Consider the following 25,197-nt stretch of genomic DNA (forward strand, 5'->3'; position numbering starts at 1 on the left):
AACAACGTCACCTTCTCAAACACACACACACACACAGACACACACAAAATGATGTGTAGAACTTGGGCTAGAGGGGGTGCAAAACTTTTGGCAACCATTTTTGATTCACAAGTTTACATGCAATAAGCCATATGTGTTAACACAATGCTAAATCTGTTTATGGTTTCGAACTTCTGTAGTCCATAAAAGTCAATGCACTGATTTGCATTTATATTTTAAACTGTTTAATCGAGGTTATCTTGCAATTATGAGGATAAGCAATTAAAGCAAATGAGGGCTAAGGGTCCACTCAACAGCTTAACAGTGACTCGAGGTTTGCGGGGTTGCCAAGGTCACAGGTTCCACACCAACTCTGGAACAAACAAGGCTATGTGTGGAAAAGGCAAGTCTTCAGGAAGCACAGATCTTATTTTGATCTTATATTTAAAATGATACCGAGTCCATTTCTGCAAACACAGGGAATGTGTAAGTGCATACAGTGCATCTACAAAGTACAAATCCATTTCTGTTGCAGTGGGAATTAGATATTACAGTGATTTGGGTCAGAATGCTTTTTTTGGGGGGAATGTAGGCTACCTGCGGCGTCACCTTCTGAAGAGCATTCCAGTCTGAAATTAGAATCCATGACTGCACATAGTTCAAATATGAAAGGTAGGACCTTTACTTTTAACCAATGAATAAACAAACTTAAACTATATTCTCAGTGTTCTTTCATTTTGCATATCCACATTTTAGCATTTTGGGCTAGTTTCAGGAGTTTTCTGTTCAGTTTTTAAACATAGCTGACCTGGCAACCCTGGCCAAATTCTTTCATCTTGGAAATCCCCAAAATATTGCACACAGGCAGACTTATGTTCTCTCCAATTTGGTACATGCACCAGTGCCTTGTTGAATGCTGTCTTCTTGATAGTAACGATTCCTGAGTGCCATTGGCCTTATTCCCAGGATTTTTTGGGAAGTATTTCTGTTTTTATGTAGCCTAGTGGGAACACTTCATAGAAAAGTTCCATAAACCCCCCCCCCCAGAAATGGTTAGTTTTATTCACACAAATGTTTCCATCTCCAAAGTAAATGGTGATATCAAACCCATATCTGCTCTTGGAGATGCCCCAAGTGCTTGTTCATAACAGTCTGAAATCTGAAGGTCTTATCTTCAACCATTAAAATGCTGTGTATCCCAACAGAGGGAAAAACACACGTCTCACACCGAAAGTCCTGACACACTTTATATCAGACTCGCGTCTGGCGCTAAAATAATTCATTTGTTTATACTGATTGAAAACGTCCAATAAGTCGATTTCCATTTTGCGGGCAGAATGAAACACCAGCGTACTGGTAAAAAGGTAATCTCTCCCCTGTCAAACTGAACTGCTGTAGTAATCATCAACTCTATCCTTTGCTTATCCCAGAGCTCCTTTCAACACCGTTTGATTCGACAGTATACACTTATAGGATCATAATGAATAGAAAATTCCAACAATTGGCCGTCACCCAGAAGACAATGGGTTCCTTATGACTCATTTTCTTCTTTATGTTATCTCAGGGAGTTTTTATTTACCTATGTCACTTCTGGCTTGCTCATTACGGATCTAAATCTACCTCCAGCTTTTTGTGAAGCTGCTTTGTGACAATACGGATTAAAACGGAATTGAATTGAATGGAATTGAGTGAGAGCAACACCAGCCAAAGGAGTTATCACTTCAGGTATGTCCTCGGAAGTTGTCCGAGCAACAGCTTGAGCAGATGCTGCAGCAGAAATGACATATCTCAGAGGAAATGTGTGTTAACCCTGATACTACTGGGGTTGTAGCTGTAGCTGCTGTGCCACTGGAGAGGATTTGGTAATGGGTGGGAATCAGGAAAATGGGCAAAATGGGTTAAAATGATAAATAAAAATATATCATTCGAGATATATGTGAACCAAAATTCACATCAAAATGATTCATTATTAAATTACTAAAATTTATCAATATTTTTTCAAATCTTCAGTTTGATTTATAAATAAATAAATGACTTTGAGTAAAACCAGAAAGATTCACATTTTCACAAAGTGTTGTTTTTTTATTTTTTTAATTGCCGCTGATGTTGTTTTGTGCTTTGCACCTGTTAGGTCTAACACCTGACTTTAGAGAGTCGTTTGCCCTGCAAAGCTGCACTACCCTGTACAAACTCTGTCCAGCTGTTAAGGCCAAAACACACACACACACACAGCAGCGGAGGTGTGGATGACACCTGGTGGTGTGGCAGTAAGTGTTGGTCCTGATATGATTAACCTCCTCCAGGTCATAATTGTGTTCCAGCTCTGTTGCCCCTCGGCTGTGTGTGAACATGACGCCTGCACAGGCTGCTAATCGCTCTGACACCGCCAAATTACAACTCCAGCGGAGATACAGTGCAGTTGTTAATGCTAACAGACAAACAAAATGTGAAACAATGCCCAAAAAGTGTCCGTCCTTCCTTCCTTCCGTCCGTCCATCCATCCGTCCTTCCTTCCTTCCCTTCCCTCCTTCCTTCCTTCCATCTTGCCTGCTTGCCTGCCTGCCGTCTGTCCGTCTGTCGTCCTTCCTTCCTTCCTTCCTTCCTTCCTTCCTTCCTTCCTTCCTTGTCTCTCTCTCTCTCTCTGCCTGTCTCTCTCTTACCCTCTCTACCTCTCTCTCTCACTCTCTCTCTCTCTCTCTCTCTCTCTCTCTAAAAATAAAAAAAACAAAAACAAAAACCACAATAATTTATCAGGCTCATTAAAAAATATGTACAAAACTTACATGTATTCAGTGTATTCAGTTTGCGAGAAGAGAATGCAGAGTCACAAGTTTCACAAGTCCCTACACAGGAAAAGCAATTAGGCATATCCCTGAAGTAAAAACTGCTAAACTCTCAACAGAACAGTGTTCGTAATTACGGAAGTTCTTGTATTTCGTGCTGTGAGTGCTGTGATATCGACTGACAAGACTCAGACTTTACACATCTCACAACAGAGGCTTGCAGAAAGGATTGTACTGACACAACACTGAGCTCGGAATCAGACAGATATTAAAAAAAAGGATAATTTTTTTTCTTTAGTCTAAAATACATGTTGTAAATAAAAACTTCTCATAAACCAGGAAAAAAAAATTCTTGTACTGGTTTAATTTATCTTATAATAATATATACTATAATTTTATATTATTTAATATATTTAATATTTAATTTAATTCTATCAAATGGAATAAAAATTACCAAGTTTCAAAAAAAAAAGAAGAATTTCTAAAAACAAAACTATTGCTTTTACATTGTATGCCATGAACTGTTTTGTGTTTATTTATTTGTTTTTTTTAGTTCTGTAAAACCGTACTGTCTATAGCTATAATAGTAGCTAAACACAAAGTAAATACGACGCTAATCACAGTGAAACATAATAGTAATACTATTTAATATAAATGTAAATCTCCCCAGATGAAGTAACAATCTCTGCAACTTCTATATTTTAATATTTAATGACTGGTCATATATGACAGGATTAAGCTAAAACCATAGCTAAACTGTAAATGTGAACTAATAGGGGCAGTGGTAGCTCAAGTGGTTAAGGCTCTGGGTTGTTGACCGGAAGATCAGGGTTCAAGCCCCAGCACTGCTGGGCCCTTGAGCAAGTAGAGTTTGTAGCTCTACATCTCAAATGATATTTTATTATTTTAACACATTTTACCCATTTTGCTGATGAGTCCTAATCCCCACAATTCAAATTCACTAAATCCTCTCCAGTGGCACAGCAGCTACAGCTACCACCCTAGTATCAGGGTTAACACACATTTCCTCTGACCTGGACACCATATACAGCAAGCGGTACTGGACCAGGGCCAGGAAGATAATGAAGGACCTCAGCCATCCCAACAATGGACTCTTCTCTCTGTTGGGGTCAGGGAAACATTTTCGTTCCTTGAAGGCGAACACAGAGAGAATGAGGAGAAGCTTCTTCCCGCAGGCCATTCGGATCCTCAACCAGAACACCTGGAGTCTGGACTTTCTGGACATACCCCCACACGACATGACATTCTACCTCAGCTGATTGTTGCACATGCAATAATTGCACTACTTTGTACTCTGCACTATTCTGTACACACAATAAACTGTCACTGTACATCTTGTGTGCACACTGCACCGTCACTTTACTCCCTGTTAAATTGGACATTTATACTTGCCCATAGACATATATATTTATATATTTATCTACATATGCACACTGTACATACTGTATTCTTTTGCGACAATATTTCAAAGTTAACCATTGTACTGTATTATATTAGTGTATTATATTTTTGTTTTATATTTGTTTTTTTATATTTGTATACATATATATATATATATATATATATATATATATATATATATATATATATATATATATACTACATTATATATATATTTATATCCACTGCTATTGATATTGATATATATATTGATAGAGATATGTCATTTCTGCTGTTCAAACTGTTGCTTGGGCAACTTCCGAGGACATACCTGATGTAAGAACTCTTTGGCTGGTGTCACTTTCACTCAATTCCATTCAACTGACGAATTGCTGAGATGCAAATCAAACCCCCAACCCTGGCCGTCCTAAAATGGCAAATGTCCTAAGCACTAAGCCCGCAAAAACTGAACTGATAAAAACGAGAAGAAAGCCCCGCCACAAAAAATAATCAAAGTAAGAAATCCTGCTATTTATATTTCAACTAACGAGCCAGAATATAAAATAAGTCACTATGCCAAATAATTGGCATAGTGAGTCTTATATATACTAATTCGTATATAAATGAATGTTTTTCAGCCAGTAATATATTTTATGTCACAGGTCACACTCATACCTCAGCAGTAAAGTCCGCATTTCGTATAAATATATACAGCACACAGCACAGACAGGTGACCTGGATAAACGGATGTGAACAGATAACGTCCTTGGATTATTAACACAACGACAAACATCATTGTAAACCCCTTACCTTGAGCTTAGACAAGATATCAACATGTGAGCATACTAAAGAAATGGAAGGACGCAGTCATGCATGATGTGATGCGATGTTTCGAAAATAATAGGATGGTAGAAAAGCAGTGCTTTATGTGGGTCAGTCAGGTAAATTGGCCAGCGCATGCATTTAAAAAAGAATCCGTGTCTCTGTGTGTCTGCAGCACAAAGTGCGCCTGCATCATTATGCTCCATGGCTGAGTGTGTGTGTATGTGTGTGTGTGTGCGCATGTGTCTTTGTTCTTTTAAAGCATTTGTGCAAATGCATATTTGTGTGTGTGTGTATGTGTGTGTGTGTGTGTGTGTGTGTATGACGCACGCTTCCTGTATCCTGCATGTGTGGCAAGAAAAATAAAAATGGCATCATGTTTATTATATATCATATTTCCTAGAATTTAATGATCAAGAACGAATCCGTTAGAAGCTGTTAGTGGGCCCACACACACACACACACACACACACACACACACATAATTATTCCTACTAATATTCATATTGTTATTACTAAGATCACATTTTATCCGTAATTTATTTTGTCCAGTATTTTTGCAATTTATTTTTAAGCATTCATTTTCCCCGTATCATTTTGTATTCTCCGTATTAACAGCACCTTAATGGATATAGCAAAAAAAATCTTCTAAGATTCTTTGCTGTGCTTCTTTTGCTGTGAGGAATTCATATCATATCATATTATATTAGTTATACAGAATAATGTGTAGTCAGTAACAAAATACCAGACGCGTAAAAGATTATAATTTATATTATATGATGTTGAATGAAAGACTATAAATGATGCAGAGGCTTACAGTTACATCTCCAATTACGAGTGCGTCTGAGTGTACATGTATGTGTCACCGCGGAGCTAGCAACTCTCACACAGATATCGCACAGATGTGAAAGATGAAAGTGAATCGTGGGAGTTCACACTTCACTTTCACACTTTGGGAAGTGTTTAAAATATATAACGTGGTATAAGTTGTGTCTGCTTCTTCCAGGGGCGTTAAAGTACACAGATGATATACCGTATCTCGACGTCTCAATTAAACAAAAGCGCTGTCAACAGAACGTGGGTAATACAACGCGTTATATGGCTTTATAGTAACTGCTATGTAATGACCATAAGACAAGTTAGTTCCTGTGATCACATGCTATGTTATAGCAGCTAGAATAAAGCAGCTTGTTATTTGAAGTGCAAACTTGTTTGTCTGGAAGCTTACGGTTACAAAATGTACTGGAACACTGGAGACTCCTTCCATAAAAGCTTGAATTTATTTATTATTTTTGAATTTATTTATTTATTTTAAATAATTTATTTATTTTAAATTATTTATTTATTTATTTTGAATGATTTATTTTCTTATTATGATTTATTGATTGATTGCTTGATTGATTTATTTTACGTTATAATTAAAAACCTTTTTTTAATATTTATTAGAACTAATTAAATCACGTTTTGACACACAACTTAATATTTATATGTAAACTACCAATGATATTCTCTTAAATCTCAACTGCAGTTTATTTTAACGTGCCTATACAAAATGTGTTTATTGCAAGTCTTAAGATTCTATATCCATGTGATTGAGCTGTTACTATAGAATCAATAACGTACCCAAGACAAGCGCATTAGTACGAATTATTTACAGTGATCTTGGATCTACTGTCAGAACCTCTGTTACAGAAACCTCCTGACCTTCTACAGAACTTTCTGTAGAAACTAAGAGCACTGTGGTATAAAAGGGCTCTACAATATGTTGTATGGCCTTCAAGAGCTCAGGATTAAACATTGTATTGTAGCTGATTCTATATTCAGTGATTCTGCACAATACAGTAAAGCCTTGAAGCCTTGTGAAATATATATATATATATATATATATATAACATTATGACCATTAACAGGTGAAGTGAATAAGACTGATGATCTCCTCATCATGGCACCTGTTAGTGGGTGGGATATATTAGGCAGCAAGTCAACATTTTGTCCTCAAAGTTGATGTGTTAGAAGCAGGAAAAATGGGCAAGTGTAAGGATTTGAGCGAGTTTGACGAAGGGCCAGATTGTAATGACGACTGGATCAGAGCATCTCCAAAACTGCAGCTCTTGTGGGGTGTTCCCGGTCTGCAGTGGTCAGTATCTATCAAAAGTGGACTAAGGAAGGAACAGTGGTGAACCGGCGACAGGGTCATGGACGGCCAAGGATCATTGATGCACGTGGGGAGCCACTGTTGAGCTACTGTTGCTCAAACTGCTGAAGAAGCTAATGCTGGTTCTGATAGAAAGATGTGAAAATACATGGTGCATGACGGGTCAGGGCTGTTTTGGGAGCAAAACGGAGACCAACAAAATATTAGGAAGGTGGTCATAATGTTATGCCTGATCAGTGTATATACATAGAGGATATAAAAAAAAGTCTACACATCTCTATTAAAATGGCATGTTTTAGGGGAAAAATGTAAACCAATCAAATACTAATTCTATAACAAATATTAATTAAATAACTAATTAATTTATACCTTCTATCCATTAAAGTGACCGATTAAACACAAATAATGCACAGCTATTCCTATACGATTTATCTACTGTATAGGGTTTATTTTTTCTTTTATACCACAAAAACATGCTATTTCAACAGGGGCGTGTAGACTTTTTATATCCACTGTACATATCATATAACCAATGAGACTTTCACCAAACTTTAGAGCCAAAAAATATACAAATCTTCTAAATATGACTCCAATTGTCTGAGGATCCTAATCTAAATATGTGTTTAATGTGTGTAAATGATGTGGCATGTGGCTCCGCCCACCGATTCAACGTGTTTAAACGATTTCATCTTGCAGTTGTTTCTGTGTTTTTTAATGTTTACTTAGAGATGATAAAAAAAACCCTTTCTCCAATATTACAAGACCCGACTGTCATTAAGCAAACTGTACATTACAATGCAAATCAAAGCAGAACACAGAAATTTCCCAGTAGTTAAATCTCACACTGAAGAATAGGAAAAAAAAACAGTGATTATTGCTCTACATATAATTACAGAGCCACTGAGGTGACATGCCTGTTATTTTTTAATAAAGTGTAACCACAAGATAATATATTAGGGCCAAGTTATAATACGTTAGAGGTTACAGATGAATATATTTTGAGGCCGCAATCTGATTGGTCACGAATTTGTGGAACCTGTGCCTGTGTTGTGGGAACGTCATGTGGAACGTAGTTGATTTGAGAAGAAATCAACAAAAACAATGGCACATATGCAAAAGCCATGAGTTTCGAACCCCAGGACTGCCAAGTTGTCGCTGTCAGGTGTCTGAACAAGACTCTTAACCCTTTCTGCTCCAGAGGCGAGGTATCACGGCTGACTGCATTCTTATCCCTCATTGATAACCATGATAAGCAAAGAAACTGTCGCTGTGACAGTTCTTCATCCTACCTTGATCCCGCCTCCACCTCGATGACATCATCACTGGTGTGGCTCAGCGGTCAAGCAGGTAATATCACCTGTGAGGACCGATGTGCCACACCGGTGATAATGTCATCCAGGTGGAGGCGCGATCATGTGTGGACTTCACACGTTCCTCCCATGTCCATGTGCTTTTCCTTGAAGTTCTCTGAAAACATACCAGTATGTGAATTGGCTAGTCTAAAATTTAGGTGTGAATGTGTGTCCATAATGCCCTGAGATGGACAAGCGCCTCATATAGGACGTATTCCCTACCCACTCCTGGTGTTCCTGGGTTCTACAGGGATCTTGATCAGGATAAACTAGATAACAGAAATGAATAAATGATACAGATAATCCATGTTGTGACTCCAGCATCTTCATTAAGTCTTCTTTATTAAATAAAAATTGATATTAGTCGTCTCCATGCTTAAGTTCCTGGAGCCACATTATTTTATTTTATAGCCAGTAAACAGATCGAAGGCCATTTAACTTGTGGAGACTCGATATATTAATTTGTGGCATCACCTTAATATTAAAAGATATCCACCATATCAACGAAAGAGCTCAGCAGTTATGATGGGTAAAGAAATACCTTCAAAATGACAGCAAGGTGTGCTCTGTTTTTTCTTTCTTTCTTTCTTTCTTTCTTTCTTTCTTTCTTTCTTTCTTTCTTTCTTTCTTTCTTTCTTTCTTTCTTTTTTATTTATGTATGTTGTTGTTTTGGAACATAAAGATTAGCTCACCAAATGTAGCTAGTTTCAGAAGAGAAAGACGGCATCATCAGTTCGTTTTCATGTATCCTGGTCAGAGTCAAGGCAAGTCAGGATGAAATAAAACACTGAGTTTTGGTGGGATAAAAAGTGAAGTGGTCTTTTATAGAGATCTTCTTCTGATCTTGCAAACAGCTTATGTGCTGTTCAGATAAGCTGAGAGAGAGCGAAAGAGTAAATGGTAGGGAAAAAAAGAAGCTTTAATAGTAATGAGAATGAGAAAAGGACTGAAGGACTGACTACCGCCGTTCTTCCAACATTTTAATTATTAGCATTGCATTTTTCAGGACGCGAGCCTTGCCATCCGCCTTTTGATGCCTATTCCTAAATCGTGTATTGTGTGAGAATATTTCTTCATTTTCCACATGTGGTTTTACTGAATATTGTCAGAAAAAAATAAAAAATGAAATAACCCTCAAACTGTAATACGTTCATCTCTGTACTGCAGTATGTGGGATTGTCACATTGGTGGCACACTTAAGGCGTGACAGAGAGCTCCCACGGCACAATTACAGCCTGGAATGGAAAGGAAAGGGGGAAGACAAGAGGAAGAAAGGGGTTTTTTTTTATCAAGGGATGTGATGGAGGAATGCTTAAGGAGGTCTGACAGCATCACGGTGATAGGAATAAAAAATGGTCTGGGTGTCATTTAAGTAAATGTGGAGCGACTGAATAATAGACAATACAAACCCACACACTGCTGACGGAGGCAGGCTTAGGATAGAGTACTGGAGAGAGTGTGTGTAAGAGAGAGAGAGAGAGAGAGAGAGACAGAAGGAGAGAGACTGAAAGCTTTCCATTAAATTCATATTGATAATGAACTATGAACACATTCATATCAGAGTTCACAAAAGTAAAGCATTCATAAGGAATTACACTGTTATGCATGTTTTAGGAAAATGATTTACACTTTTTAATCATAAATTCTAAACCATTAACATAATAAGTAGTGTTCATAATGCATTATATAGATATATTTTTAAACCATGTCATTCATCCATCCATCTGTCCATCCATCCATCCATCCATCCATCCATCTATCTATGTCTGTCTGTCCATCCATCATTCTATCTATCTATCTATCTATCTATCTATCTATCTATCTATCTATCTATCTATCTATCTATCTATCTATCTATCTATCCATCCATCCATCCATCCATCCATCCATCTCTCTGTCTGTCTGTCTATCTATCTGTCTGTCCGTCCATCCATCTGTCTGCACGCACGTCCCTCCCTCCCTCCATCCATCCTCCCATCATTCCATCCATCTGTCTGTCTGTCTGTCTGTTTATCTATCCATATGTCCATCCGTCCGTCTATCTATCTATCTATCTATCTATCTATCTATCTATCTATCTATCTATCTATCTATCTATCTATCTATCTATCTATCTACCTGTCTCTCTCTCTCTCTCTCTCTCTGTGTGTGTGTGTGTGTTTGTGAGAAAATGCTACTTTACATTCTATGAAGAAACAAGAAAGCGTAAACTCCCTTGTTCCTGTGTATAAATTGTTGCTATAGAAACGATAACATATTAGCACTTTAATATAAACAGACAAAAACCCAACAAACTTCTGACCAATCAGATTAGAGAATTCACCCGCACTGTGGTATAAAAGTATATATTCAGATGCATTTTAGATACAAGGAGTTATTTCCAAAAGTAATCCTGATCCTTGTCATTGTTCACAAAAAAGAATAAAACAACTTCATGCAGAATGTATTTTCATATAATGCACCACAAAACACATTGTGTGGTGCAGTATCCCGCAGTGTGTGTGTGTGTGTGTGTGTGTGTGTGTGGGGTCTGTGTAGAGTCTGTGCAGAACAGTGGTGGAGTCGCATCAACAAAGGGAATGGGGGCCGTGCACTGTGTGTGTCTACGATGGCGTTGAAGAATGAGACATTTCCGAACCGCAGGACAATCTGTAGCCCTCGTGTCTGATTCACTGGTGTGCATCCACCAAGCCAACATCTGGCTGTTCCCCTAATGGCTCCTCTGTTCCTGGGCACATTATTCAGAGGGGTGGAGGGATGAAGTAAGTGTGTGTGTGACAGAAAGAGAGAGAGAGAGAGAGAGAGAGAGAGAGCTGTTTGCTTGTAGACACTCTGTTCTGTGTGTGTGTGTGTGTGTGTGAGAGAGAGAGAGCGAGAGAGAGAGAGAGTGAGAGAGAGAGAGAGAGAGAGAGAGAGAGAGTGAGAGGGTGCTTGTAGACACTCTGTTCTGTGTGTGTGTGTGTGTGTGTGGGAGAGAGAGAGAGAGAGAGAGCTGTTTGCTTGTAGACACTCTGTTCTGTGTGTGTCTGTGTGTGTGTGTGTGTTAGGGCTGTCAGAACGATCTTATTTAGATAAGGCCATTACATATCCCTGACCACTTGCTTTTCATATTTTTAGATGATCCACTTTCAAAGGTTTATGATGCTGTGTTCTACCTTTAGGTGTCTAACACACACACACACACACACACACAGCTAAAACAAACTCTTTGGCCAAATCATTTTTTTCTGAATATAGGAATAAGTATTAATTTATGAACTGAATATATAAATATATATGACCAGCCCAGTTAAAGTGTTTGTGCATGTGTTATGGATACTGTGATTTGTTCCCTTACTTTCAGCAGACAGACAGACAGACAGACATACAAACACACACACACACGTTAACTTGCTCAGAATATTGATACTGGATTTTGTAATAAACACTCAAACATTTGTTTAATTACTTCAGCAGGCAAACATATAGACAGGCAGACAGACAGACAGACAGACAAACAGTCAGACAGACAAACAGACAGACAGACAAGCAGACAAACAAACAGACAGACAGACAAGGAGACAGACAGACAGACAGACAGACAGACAAGCAGACAGACAGACAGACATACAAACAGACAGACAGACAGACAAACAAACAGACAGACAGACAAGCAGAGAGACAGACAGACAAACAAACAGACAGACAGACAAGGAGACAGACAGACAGACAGACAGACAAGCAGACAGACAGACAGACATACAAACAGACAGACAGACAGACAAACAAACAGACAGACAGACAAGCAGAGAGACAGACAGACATACAAACAGACAGACAGACAAACAAACAGACAGACAGATAAACAGACAGACAGACAGGCAGACAGATAAACAGACAGACAGACAGACAGACAGACATACAAACAGACAGACAGACAGACAAACAAACAAACAGACAGATAAACAGACAGACAGACAGGCAGACAGACAGACAGACACAAACAGGCAGACACACAAACAGGCAGACACACAAACAGGCAGACACACAAACAGGCAGACAGACACACACACACACACACATTAACTTGCTCACATGATATTGACACTGGATTTTGTAATAATTTGTTCAATTACTCCAGCAGGCAAACATGTAGACAGGCAGACAGACAGACAGACAGATAAACACACACACACACACACTTGCTCACTTAGGCACACAGGCACACACACATACACACACCCCCACCCACCAACAAACACACTCTGACACACAGACACACAGACACACAGACACACACACACACACTCACACACACACACACACACACACTCATACACACACTCACACACACTCACACACACACACACACTCATACACACACTCACACACACACACACACTAAATCAGCCCTGTGCATTGGGAAATCAAATTTTCCTTTGATGACATAAAAGCTGAGCCCTTATGTTTTGATTCCAGGGGTTTAAAGTGAAGCAGAAGGTACACATTTTGTGTGTGTGTGTGTGTGTGTGTGTGTGTGTGCACTACTATATCCAGTGTCTCTGTACTCACTTCAAAGTAAATTCTAGTTACTCAGTGTATAATTTTATAGTAGTCTATCTCTAAACTTTAAAAATCGTTCTTTTTTTCCTAACAGGGTACGAGATGCTCTACAGAGATCCTCAGAGTAATAATTCAGCCGCTGTCATGTAGCTACATGATAAAAGTGTCACATTAGTGCAGCAGAATATTTATTTCGTCTCTTAACGGTAAATTCGGTCGAATTTCACCAGATTCGCCCGCGTGTCTCTGAGCCAAACACACGGGTCAAGCTGGAGAAAGGATATTGAAACCATTAAGATCGTTTCATTCTGAAAATCATTTGCAAGTCTAATGCGCCGGCTCTTTTTGCACAGCCTTCCAGGCTTTATGGAGATCATAATCCAGCTGTGCCTTTTATCCAATGTTTTGTTCTGTGTGTCACTACTTATTAGCAGAGAAAATGCCAGCAGACTTCTTGAAGAGAAAATCGAAAGACAAAAAGAAACATCGAAAATCCAAGTCAAATGCATCGTAACAAACACAGCACCCTGCCAGGAATTCTGTGATACGGATTAAAAAACAAAGAGAAGAGAAACAAACTAGAGAAAGAGAATCCCCGCTAAACAAGCGTGTTAACAGTGATGCGCTTTGATCCGCAGCTGCTCTTCAGACTTATTAGGACGTGTTTTTATTTGTAGGGGGCCGTTACTTTTGCCAAATGCGTTTGAAGCTTGAGCTGAAATCCTTTTGTGCTACGGCTGTCATATAGAGAGCCCCGCTTACTTAAGCGTTATGACATCACAGTGCTCCTGAATGCTCGATTCGGATTGGTCGGAAGGTGTTGATTCATTTCCTATAACAGCTGCTCTGAGAATTAGGCTTATATTTTTATTTATTTTTGGATTTGTTTGAAGGCTCCATCACATCAGCATGATAAACATTTTACAAATGTGTGGTTATTATTAAACAAGGAAAATATTGGTCTTTTTTTGTCATGAGACGCTTATTTAACATTTATTGAAGCATCCAATGTCAGTGCTTTGTAACAAACAGGAAGTGTATGATACAGGTAAGCCTTCATCCTGAAGTTTATGGTTGCTTTGTAACACACCAAGCTTGTCACCATAGCAACCATTTTATTTTCTAAACAACAACAACAACAACAAAAGCAATTATTATTATTATTATTATTATTATTATTATTATTATTATTACCACCATGGCAACAACAACAGCATTAAGAATAATAATTATAAAAATAAAAATAAGAACAACAACCAAAATATTATTATTATTATTATTATTATTATTATTATTATTATTATTACCACTATGGCAACAACAACAGCAATAGCAATAATAATTATAAAAATAAACACAACAACTGAAATATTATTATTATTATTATTTTTATTTTTTATTATTACTACCAGGGCAAAAATAACAGCAATAATAATAATAATAATAATAATAATAATAATAATAGTTTGTGTTGCTGTTGTTGTTTAAGAGATAAAATTGTAATCAGTGACTTATTTATTTATTTATTTATTTATTTATTGTTTACTCCTTGTTTAGGAACATTTATAGGACAGTCATTAGTGTCATTATTACTTTTTAACCAAGGAAACCTCTTCATGATGAAGGGTTTTGGACATTTTCCAGTTTCTTGCTAACGTTTTTTTTTTATTTTTAAAAAATTTATTTTATTCTCATTCAGTTCAAGAAAGAGAAAAAAAAAAGCAGAGGTCATGTACATGTGCTATCCTGTAAACGACAACATGAATAACTTTGTTTGGAGGATGTTCTGTTCAGAGGAATGCAACTACAAATAGATTACATGCACGGAGCTGTAAGCAATAATAAATATGGCAAACTGATGTAGTATAAGGCTTAAAAAAAGGGGCAACACCAGAATATTTTTCTATAACAGCACCACTGAAAGTGTTTTATTCCTTACTTAGCAATTCTTCATCTCCAAATCCAGATGGGCCGAAGCAGCGAGAAAGAGAGCTAGACATCAAAAAGCATCAAAAGAGGGTTTTGAAGTCTTCCAGGCAGGAATCTTCAGACTGTACTCACATCACTGTTCATACACGTCTCCTGTATATACAGCATGCGCTTACTCTGGTATTACATTTGTGGCTTGTGTTACGTTGGTTCGGTTTGTGGGTACAGTGATGGAACACTGGTCTCTCCATCAGTGTGTGAGTGTTTGTGTGTGTGTGTGTATCTACCATTCTACCCGTCTGACTGGTTTGAGTTAATGTTATATCAGTATCAAAGGCTAGAGCACCAGCTGTGAGGACGCTCTAGCTGCCAAGTGGTGGTTAGCTCCTTCCTGCCAAGTTCACATGGCTCTACTGACATGTTCAACACGTAAATCAAACCTGACGTTACGTTCACGTCAACACATCCAGTCCTATTGACCTGAGAAAGCCCACAGCCTTTCTTCTCAGTGCGCAGTCACGCCAACATCGGCTTCTTGTGTTCGAAAAAAGCTACCATAAGAACCTTGGTATTTTGGTATGTCTCGAAGCAAGAAAGTAATATTTTAATGAACTCAAATCATTAAGAACATGCTGAATAAACACAAAGAACGTAATCCATCTATTTTGGAGCTGAATGTGAGAATGTAAGAATGTGGGAAAGTTCCAGATCACTAGTAAAAACACACAGCATCGCCATTCCATTTGAACCGACCGTTATTAGAAATGCTAATTTTTCATGTTTGAAGCTGTTTCTAGTACACATTTGTCCCAGATCATTAAACTGAAATATTCCAATACATTCAATCAAAACAAATCATAAATCCGTTAACAGCATAATCTAGTCCTTACTTCTGTTTGTGACTCCCATATCCATGCATGACGGATATTTCACTAACATGTCATTAGTTTCAAGTGATGTTGCGGTAATAGAAATACCGAGCATCTGTTGTAGTTGATGAAGAATTCTTGGCATAAACAAAACACAAACCCGAACGGTTTGTACTTTGATTTTGGAAGGCAAGTCGACCACCTGCTCCTTTGGACTTGGACGGTAATAACATCTGAGAGAGATTACGACATAATCAACTCGATATTTGATGTATCTGCTGTAACTTTGTATTTGCTTTGGCCAGATCATCAAATTTACATCCAATTTCAATTCTGGCCAGAGAGAAAAGAGTGACATTAATCTAATGTGGCAGCGAGATCAGGCACTCATTCCACTTTATCTCAGTGAAGGAAGTCCTCAGTGTCAAAAACCCCCTGAATATTAGTTAAATCTGATCAGTAGGTTATTGATGGTCAGGTAATCAAGAGACTCTGTATATGCCTACTAATAAGGGCTTTATGTACCTCATTGGGAAGATGGTGAGACAGAATTCAAGCCAAAAATTCATGGCCAATAAATAATAATAATGACCAGAAATCCAGAAAAAAGAGCTAGTGATGCCATCCTTCATGAGCCTGCACTGATTATTAGGAGGTTCTGATAAGAAATAGCTTAAATATATTTACGACCATTTACTTCGAGTGATCAATTTCATCATAGATCTACAAAATAAAGTAAATATACATGTTTAAAAACAACAGTTAAAGCTAAAAACAATAAACGTTTTTGTTGAAAACTTGAACATTTTAATTTTATAAATTTTTTGTGAATTTTTGTGATCTTTAACATGTTTTAACCAAGCATAAGATTATAATTAGACAGTTGCCTCGAATCGGCAATCAAATCGAATCGATACTTATCTGGCAGGGGAGATACCATGATCAAGAAGGTGGTTCACCCAGGGCGAGGCTCAGCCATTGCACTCCGGTTGTGCTGACCCGTGCGAATTCCCCAAATGTGGGAATCTCGACTGCATAATTTCTGGTAGTGGGGGACTGCGTTCGCGCTCTCTCCTGATTTTTAGGGCAGTGGTGGCTCAAGTGGTTAAGGCTCTGGGTCATTGACCGGAAGATTAGGGGTTCAAGCCCCAGCACCGCCAAGTTGCCACTGTTGGGCCCTTGAGCAAGCCCTTAACCCTCTCTGCTCCAGGGGCGCCGTATCATGGCTGACCCTGCGCTCTGACCCCAACCTCCAAGGATGGGATATGCGAAGAAAGAATTTCACTGTGCTGTAATGTATATGTGACAAATAAAGGCTGTTTCATTTGTTTTCATTTCATCAGGCAGGTGACCTTTTTTAAAATTATCAATTTAAATGAATTTTTGTGTAGAACTAGTTGTTTTTTAACTCCATTAATTCTCATTTGTTTTGGGTGAGTTCACTAAATATGTGGAAAATCAAGTTGGATACTTTTCAATTTCTTTCCCAACAGGAAGTTATTGAGTACCTGATTCCTGTCGCTTGCTAGTGTTAACACACACACACACACAGTTAACACGCACTCCTACTCCGAGCTTTAGTACACACTATTACAAAAACAAATCAAATGACGTGAGCTAAAGAAGGTTTATCTACGAGCGATTATCTACGATTACGATCATATACGATTACGATTATGAAGAGCTAATAAGAGTTTTACACAAAAGCTCCCTGTGTTCTCTACTCCTCTCCTCTCCTGTGCCTAGAAGTTGAAACCCGACCTCAAGCCTTGTGTTTAGTTTTTCTACTGTCTACATATGGATCTGGAGCTACACTGAGCTTTGGCAGTATCAGGAGGTGAGGGAGTTGGTGCATGATAGAAAATGGTAGGAGGGATCATTTTTCTGTCCTCCGCTGACACAGGGCCAGACTTCACAGACAGCAAGTGACGGATCACATGGCTCAAAAAGAGTGGTGCTGAAAGCATACACCTCTCTGGCTCTGGTTTCTTCCTCCTCCTGCTCTCTCTCTTTCTGCTGTTATGATGATCTCTACCTGTTACTACTGTCTTTTCCTCCTCTGTACTCATGTCTTTGTCAAATAGATGGTTGTTCCCAGGATGTGTATTGCTTTATGTCGTCTTACACCCTGTCTTTTAGCTACTTCTCTCTCTCTCTCTCTCTCGCATACATACACACACACTGGCAGCTTGCCTACAGCAGATGTTGCCTTTAAAACAGGTGAGGGTCAGAGCACACTTCTGAGTGTGTGCTGACATTCCTTACTCCATCGAAAGTTTACACCCGGGGTTGTGTTAGAGAGGACACACAACACACACAACAAGTGGTTCCGATTGGAGTTTCATCCGAGAAGCTTTCGATTGTGTCAAAGTTGCGTCAACATTAAGCATGGCTACTTGCTACATACAATTACTTACCTTTATTCCAGGTTAATGAAAGAAGACTGTCTTCCTGAAAGGAATTATCCCTCCATAACAAAATGATGTGTTAAATGTCACTGCAGGTCATTTTATACATACAAACCTCTCTCTAAGACTGACGTTAGAGGGTAAACCAACTGAACAAGATACTTGTATACTACAGTGCAGTTGAATTCTTGAATCTGATTGGTTGTTGTAGGAAATGGTAGCTCAGTGCTCAAGGTATTAGATGACTGATTGAAAAGTTGTGAGCGCAAATCCCAGAACCACCAAACAGACACTGCTGGGCCCTTGAGCAAGGCCCTTAACCTTCAACTGGTCAGTTGTATAAATGAGATAAATGTAAGTCGTTTTGGAGTAAGGGCATATGCCAAAAGCCATAAATGTTGCTTTTTTTTGGTCTATAACAGCAGATCTAACCCATATTTATATAATACACTATATATTAATGTGATTTTAAATATGTTTTCATTTGTATAGTAACAGCTATAGTAAGACTAATAATAAACAGTAAAAAAAAAATAATAATAATAATAATAATAAAAAAATAATAATAATAATAATAATTATTATTATTATTATTATTATTAATTGTATTATTGTTATTATTATTATTATTATTATTATTATTATTATTATTATTAAGAGACATGTTTTTATCAAACGATAAAAACAAACATATAGTTGTTGCCATGAAGTTGTGAAGTTTTCCACCACGGGAAATACAATGTCTTCAACATGATGGGTTCAACGCACAGTTTATTAGCAAAAATGATCATTTTTGATCTTATTAACTCTAAGAAGAACAAAACAGAGACTAGAGAGGAAGCAATTGACTTGCTTTATAGCTAAATGGCTAATACGTGTCATTTTTCTTCTAATATATCAAAAATTGTTGGCTAATTGTCTACTGTATAAGGGGAATAAAACCTGTTGCAACAAACTGTGATTGAAAAAAGCAATCAATCAATCACGGTGTATACAATATAACAGCTTTGTCCAGAGTGTGTCATTCCTTACATCCCAAACAATATACTGAAATAACCGCTTGTGAAATATTGCAGCCGTTTCAGCGTCAGCACATTAAAACATATTGTTCGGAACGAGCCGCGATGACGGCGATACACCGCCTGATATGATACACAACAGTGTGGGGTGAGAAGATATGAATAATGATGGAGAAGCAAGTAGTCATACTGAAAAGCGAGCACTGAGAAGCCTTTTTTTTTTTTCACTCCATCTGCCTCTTCTTTTTGCTGGTTGGTGAAGCTGGTGATGCATTTGCTGCTTGACTGCTCACAGAGATTGCTATCAGCCAAAACCCGTCTGCGGAGGTAAACTCAATACACACCGTTTTTTTTCTTTTCTTTTTTTCTTTTTCTGCCACCAACCATCATAACATTTACTTTTAGATTGGCTGTGTGTAGGTGTAACTTTCAGTCCTACGGAGAAATAAGAAAATATGTTTGCTTGCTTTAGCCTTCGAGAGAAGCGCCATATAAAATCAATTAGAGCGCAATATACTGGATAATAAGGTGTGCTTAATAGAAAGATCGAAGTGTAAGTCTAATTACTGCTTGTTTATAATGCTGAATGTGAAATATACAATGTGCCTGAATGATTCACTGCAGAAAAATGCTTTCTGGTGAAAGAGTTTTAAGAGTTATAATCTACAACATTAATACCAACATGTATTTCAGTCAAAACCTCACATATTAGTGACCTTCACCTGTAAAATATCCAGAAGCTTTCCGCACTCTTATCTTAAGCTTATATATTAAACTTCTTATAAAGCTTAATCTCTCTTACTTGATCTCATCACTAAGCAGCCTCAGAAAACACGTCGCATGAGGAAATTTCCAAATTGCTATTGTATGTGTTGGCGGTGGTGGCTCAAGTGGTTAAGGCTCTGGGTCGTTGATCAGGGGTTCAAGCCCCAGCACTGATAAGTTGCCACTGTTGGGCCCTTGAGCAAGGCCCTTAACCCTCTCTGCTCCAGGGGCGCTATATCATGGCTGACCCTGGGCTCTGACCCCAACCTCCAAGGATGGGATATGAGAAGAAGGAATTTCACTGTGAAGTAATGTATATGTGACAAATAAAGGCTGTTCAATTAAAAACTGCAAAATTCTCTGAATCTCAAGCAACAGTACGGTTCTGGTGTTTTAAAATCTGGTAGAAATCCCACTAAAACACACTGACTATCTTAAACAGCTGCACTATGCAGCAATTTGATGGAATATGAATTAAATGTAATATGCAATAAATAAAATATAGTAATGAAATATGTCATATATTCAAAATTATTTATACCTGTCTGTATATTCATTGCCTACAGCTGTTTTTGCAACCACGCTTGATAAACTGCGTGCTTTGTAGAAAATACAGGCATGTTTATAGACATATATTTTGTCTTTACCTTAATAAAAATATTTCTTTCTCATTCCGGGAGAATATATTTATGTTCTCTTGAACCGGCATTGTTAGAATATAGGCAGGAAAAGCTCTAAAATATCTGAAGCAATTTTAATTAGGATTAGCATCCATCCATTTTCTATACCCGCTTTATTCCTAATTAGGGTCACAGGGATCTGCTGGAGCCTATCCCAGCACACATTGGGCAAAAGGCAGGGGTACCCCCTGGACAGGTCACCAGTTCATCACAGGGCCACACATGTAGACAGACAACCACACACACTCACACTCACTCCTATGGGCAATAGAATTACCAATCAACCTAATGTACATGTTTTTGGACTGTGGGAGGAAACCAGAGTACCCGGAGTAAACCCATGCAGGCACGAGGAGAACATGCAAACTTCACACAGAAAGGCCCCTGTCTGTTCGAACCCGGGATTCGAACCCAGGATCTTCTTGCTGTGAGGCAACAGTGCTAACTACTATTAGGATTAGCAATGAAATAAAATATTTGCTCCGTTATATAGTAAAAGTCGATCATCTAATACTGTTTTGTTAATATTTAAATGTACCAAACTACCAAACTACAACTTTTAGTCCTTTTGGTAGATCTTTTTAAAGATCGTTTTTAAGAGTGTGGTCCTGTTTCATTTGGCTTCCACTAAAAATCCAACCACCATTTGTTACTTGTTAGCCTAAATCCATGCTGTTTATTTCACCAGCTGTTCATTTTTTTTTTTTGTTAAAGAAAATATGTCAATTAAAAAAATTCTAAACACAGATGAACGTATGTAAACACCGAAATGCTAGTTTTTATCTTTTTTTTTTAAAGATGTTTTTCTTATATGAAATTATGTGGGCTGTGTCCCGATCCACGTTTCATTCTTTAATCACGTTAACTGTTCAGAATGATGTCCATAATTAAGCTGTTAAAGCACAACATATGTTTTATGTAACATATATGTGTATATATGTGCTAAAACGTTAATCTTAGCACTCTGAAAGGATGAAGAAGAACAAAAAAAACAAAACAATGAAATGACAGTTGGTTACACAAAAATGTGCCAAAACAATGGAGGAAAAGAACTAAAGCAGACTAAACAACAGAACAATAACATCTCAACTGTTCAAATGTAAACAAGCAGAGCTAAAGAAATCCGGTTACGCAGAACAATGGTCTTTAACTAAACTCGAGGCTCTGGGTAAAAGGATTTATAATGAAAGATTTTTTTAATGCTAAGCTGTGGAATGCCAGCACATTTATCAGAGGGTTGAAAATATTATAGCAGATGGCTAACGTCACACAGAAAACATCTGAGAAGAAGAGGAATGCCTGAGTGATGAATAATTTAGCTTCGTTAAGCTAAATAATAATAAAAAAAAAGGTAGCAAGGTTTAATCTCACTGCTAGTTTATTTGATTTAGAAATCAAATGCGTTTTTTTTTGTGAATTCTGTGTTCTTTAAATCGTTAAAACGTAAACAGAGAGTGCTTTAATTAGCAGATTAATACAATCGCTCAATGTCGATCACTTCACTTCCCTTTCCAATTCGGCCAATACCACTTAGCAACCCTGCAGATGTTCAGGCTCTTAGCCAAAAAGCGAACAGTGTCAGTGTACATAAGCACACGGTTGCTGTCATGCTATTAAACATGCACTGCAACAGCCTGTGGTACCATGTCACATATTCCATATGGTTAAATTGTACATGCTCTGACCTAAATAACACCTTTCCTGTGAATATATTTGTGTTCTGCTTTAAAAAAAATTGGACCTGACTTGTCAGTGAGAACTGTTCCAGGATCTGCCTGATCTTTCAATAAAAAGTAAAACTACTGACCACGTGAAGCCTGATTCCACACCACAGGAGTGCTGATTTTTAGGGCTGTGTGAAACCCATGCAGTCATGTAGCTGGATTTTCTGTAGCATGGTGCCCTAGGCTGAACTGTGGGCTACGTTTTAATGGGCACATTGCCTCACTGTAGAAGGAGGGAATAGCTAGATGCTTCATACAGCCCTCATGGACACAACAGAAATCATGTCTAAGTCAAACCGACGTGCTGATCTGACACTCCTGCTTTTAAATACAGCCTAAATTTGACTTGGTATGCGAGGGACGCTTTTTTTTTTTTTTTTAGAGCTGTCATTTAGACTTGGAAGCAAATTGGACTTTATTGCAAGAGCAGCTGCCTAACAACATAGCCATAATGTCCCAAAGTGAGCTGCAGGACATTTAGTGTGAGGTTTGGACCAAATCGACACACTTTCCATTATTACTAAAAGTGAAACTGTACTAAAAACAAATTTGTCCAACTATATACCTCGAGCACATGGTGCAGAATTACTTTAAAATATTCGATGGCTAAGATTTATTGCTGTCCCATTCGCTAAAAAACAGAGAGACTTTGGGTAATGGACCAACACTAAAACTGGTTGGCCCGATGCCTATTTGCGCTTTTATATCAAAAATATTTCTAAACATGGAGCAGTGAGAGAAAATTTTGCATATGAGAGCACTTCAGTTCAGCGAGCACTGAGACACACACACACACACTTCCCTTGGCAGGGGTCAAGGTGAAATCCACAGTACCTTGCACTTATTTTTTAACAAGAGTGCTCGCTGCTTAGTGTCTCTATTAACCGCTGTAATATCTAATACATAAACCCCAGCATGAGGAGTTTGTCAGTAGCAGCTCTCAGCAGCAACCAACATCAACAGAGCTAAATGTACCATGATGAACCTCTTTGCTTGATACTAAGCGCCATGCTAATTTAGGTATTGGTACTAGTATAAAGTAAAAAGTCAGTAGGGCATACATTGAAGTATATTACAAGGTAGAGAACAAACCGTGAGAATTAAGATCAAGCAAAGCTATCAAAGCCCATTAAGCAGTATTCAAGACCTCATTAGTAAATGATCACACAGTCTAAGCCACCACCAGTCTAATTGCCACTTAAGCTCCAGCTCCCTCTCACTAACTGCCTTCTCCATGAGACCCTCCACCCCTTTAACTCCCTCCTCCAGCACCCACCCCCCACCCCCTGCAGCTCCGTCTCTGCTCCCCACTCTTTGCTTTTGTTAGAGGAATGAAGTCGTGGCCCCGGGATCGCTCACAGCTCCTCCACTCCCAGGCTCCCTGGCTGAGAACAGAGCTGCAGGCCATATTTCTCTCTCCGTCTCCTTAATGAGACCCCGTCTGCACCTTACGCTGCCTCTGAGAAGCCAACAGAGGCATCGTCAGAGATGAAGGAGAGAGGAGAGGATGCTGGGAAATAAATGCTGGAGACTTAATAACAGGACCAACACCAATAGCAGTGGATTCTCTAGTGGATAGTGGAAAAAAAAAAAATTCTTCATGATGTGACATACAGCGTCTCGTTATCTTTCATCATGCAGACTAGGAACATGTCGCACTGTATGTAGTGTTTTGTTACATAATTCTTTGTATAGCGTGATGATGGGCTGTAGCTATCTTGCATCCACTTAAAAATACAATTTGCGCCTTATTTAATTGTTTTAATTGCACTAGTAAGGTCTACATTTATTGCATGATGGCCAACAATCAATGATGCTAAGGGTTCCCTTAGTTCCCTTAATAACACGGTTCATGCAGTATAATATTAGTTAGCTTGCTAGCAAGCTCTAGTTCTGGTTCTATTTACAAAATCGCCAGTTAAGTTTTATTTAACAAACTGCTTAGCTGGTAATAATAAAGTGGTTTAATGAGTTTAGCTAATGTCGCTAAATGTGTGCAACACATTGGGCTTCTTTTTTGTTCAGAAAGTAAATGACTATAATGTTTGAATAGCAGTTTTATGAATGGAATATTTATCGGATTAACCGATACACGAATACGTTATTTAAGCTAAGATTTTTTTTGCTGTTTGCTTATATTCTTGTGTAAAATTAACCTACATCTTAATATCTTGTTTTTTATCATATAGCTAGGTTTTATAACTGTTGTTATATCTGCTATAATGCAGTGTTAACGATCCTCTTTCTGTAGTTGTGCTCCTGTTTACCATCACATCGACATCACCAGCTCCTACACTTTATCACTATTGCCTTGACTGCAGTTACTGCAGTTATTGTATATATATATATTTATATACATATTGCATTTAATTTGTTAAAATGGATGTACAGTTTGCAGCACATTACATGTGAATGGCACTGTAAGGACTACTCTAATTTCGCTGTACTCAGTATAGTGACAATAAAATAATCTTGAATCTCTCTCATGAACAAAGCATTTCCACCCACACTACCTCCATTCACTGTGTGTGTTTTTTATGCACCATTTTAATGCACCATAATCTAGAGTTTCTGAAATACTTGAACCACCAACAGATCGAAACCACCGAGATTTTTCTTCCTCATTCTGATGTTTGATGCGAACCTGAAAGCTCTTGACCCCTTATCTGCATGTGTTATCAGATACAACAAACTGGATAACCTCATACATGAGTTCCTTATAAAGTGGCCAGTAAGTGTACATCATATTTCCTCGAACACGGATTCAGG

The 25,197-nt window shown here is 38.1% G+C and overlaps 1 protein-coding gene and 1 non-coding gene across 2 annotated transcripts in view; one reads left to right on the forward strand and one right to left on the reverse strand.

The window, feature by feature from the left end:
• Nucleotides 1-25,197, reverse strand: part of aff2 (AF4/FMR2 family, member 2) — a 254,016-nt gene that overhangs the window by 43,653 nt on the left and 185,166 nt on the right. The gene's annotated exons all lie outside the window — the stretch shown is intronic.
• Nucleotides 16,746-16,909, forward strand: LOC131358548 (U1 spliceosomal RNA). Its single transcript, XR_009205499.1, has one exon. It is a non-coding gene; the product is annotated as a U1 spliceosomal RNA (small nuclear RNA).

This window comes from Hemibagrus wyckioides, linkage group LG08, assembly GCF_019097595.1.
Source record: "Hemibagrus wyckioides isolate EC202008001 linkage group LG08, SWU_Hwy_1.0, whole genome shotgun sequence".
NCBI lineage: Eukaryota > Metazoa > Chordata > Actinopteri > Siluriformes > Bagridae > Hemibagrus > Hemibagrus wyckioides.